Source organism: Echinops telfairi, unplaced genomic scaffold, assembly GCF_000313985.2.
Source record: "Echinops telfairi isolate 266 unplaced genomic scaffold, ASM31398v2 ScPeMD7_443;HRSCAF=831, whole genome shotgun sequence".
NCBI lineage: Eukaryota > Metazoa > Chordata > Mammalia > Afrosoricida > Tenrecidae > Echinops > Echinops telfairi.
In genome coordinates this window covers 26,190,682-26,191,840 of record NW_022104341.1, presented here as the reverse complement: position 1 = coordinate 26,191,840, position 1,159 = coordinate 26,190,682, and positions in this window count along the sequence as shown.

Genomic DNA, 1,159 nt, shown 5'->3' with positions numbered 1-1,159 from the left:
AGTCTATGTACATATATTTATATGTTGAGTATTTAAGATAGCAGACGGACATTGGGCCTCTGCTCTAGTCTTCCCTCAACACAATATTTTGTTCTAATAACATGGCATTCTGTGATGCTCATCTTCCTGACATAATCGCTGAAGACAAAATGGGTGCATAAGCAAATGTGGTAAGGAAATCTTATGGTGCCCAGCTATTAGAAGATATAGTGCCTGGGGTCTTAAAAGCTTGAAGTTAAATAAGCAGCCATTTCTAGTAGTGAAGCAACAAAGCCCACGTGGAAGAAGTACAACAGCCTGTGTGATGACCCAGTGTTGATGGGACCAGGTATCAGACATCAGAAGATCCAAAACAAACAATCATATCTATGCAAATGAGGGTTGGAGGGGAGACCCAAAGCCCATCTGCAGACAATTGGACATCCCCTCACAGAAGGGTCACAAGCAAGGGACAAGTCAGCCAGAGCTGTGTAGCACTGACTAAACAACATTCGTCTAGTTCTTTAATGCTTCCTCCCCTCTACTAGCATGACTCCAGTTCTACCTTACAAATTCAGCTATACCAGACCATGTACACTGGTACAGATAGGAGCTCTTGACACACGGAATCCAGGACAGATAAACCCTTCAGGAACAGTAAAGGGAGTAGCAATATCATGAGGGTAGGGGGAAGGTGTAAGGAGAGAGGGGAGAGAGGGAAAGCAATCGCAATGATCGACATATAACTCCACCCCCAGGGGGACAAACAATAGCAAGGTGAGTGAAGGGAGACAGCGGATGGTGTAGGATATCAAAATATTAATAATTTATCAAGGGTTCACGAGGGTTGGGGAAGGGGAAAAAGAGGAGCTAATACCAACGGCTCAAGTAGAAAGAAAATGCTTTGAAAATTATGAGGGCAGCATATGCATAAATGTGATTGATACAATTGATGTATGGATTGTCATAAGAGCCGTAAGAGTCCTCAATAAAATGATTTTTTTAAAGTTATGGTCAAATTATCGAACAACATCATTGCTATTACATGCAAGTAAAATTTTGCTTAAGATCATCCAGCACTGGTTAAAGCCATACACTGACAGGGAGCTGATTCAGAAAAGGACATGAAACATGAGACATCATTGCTGATGTCAGATGGATCTTGGCTCAAAGCAGAGAA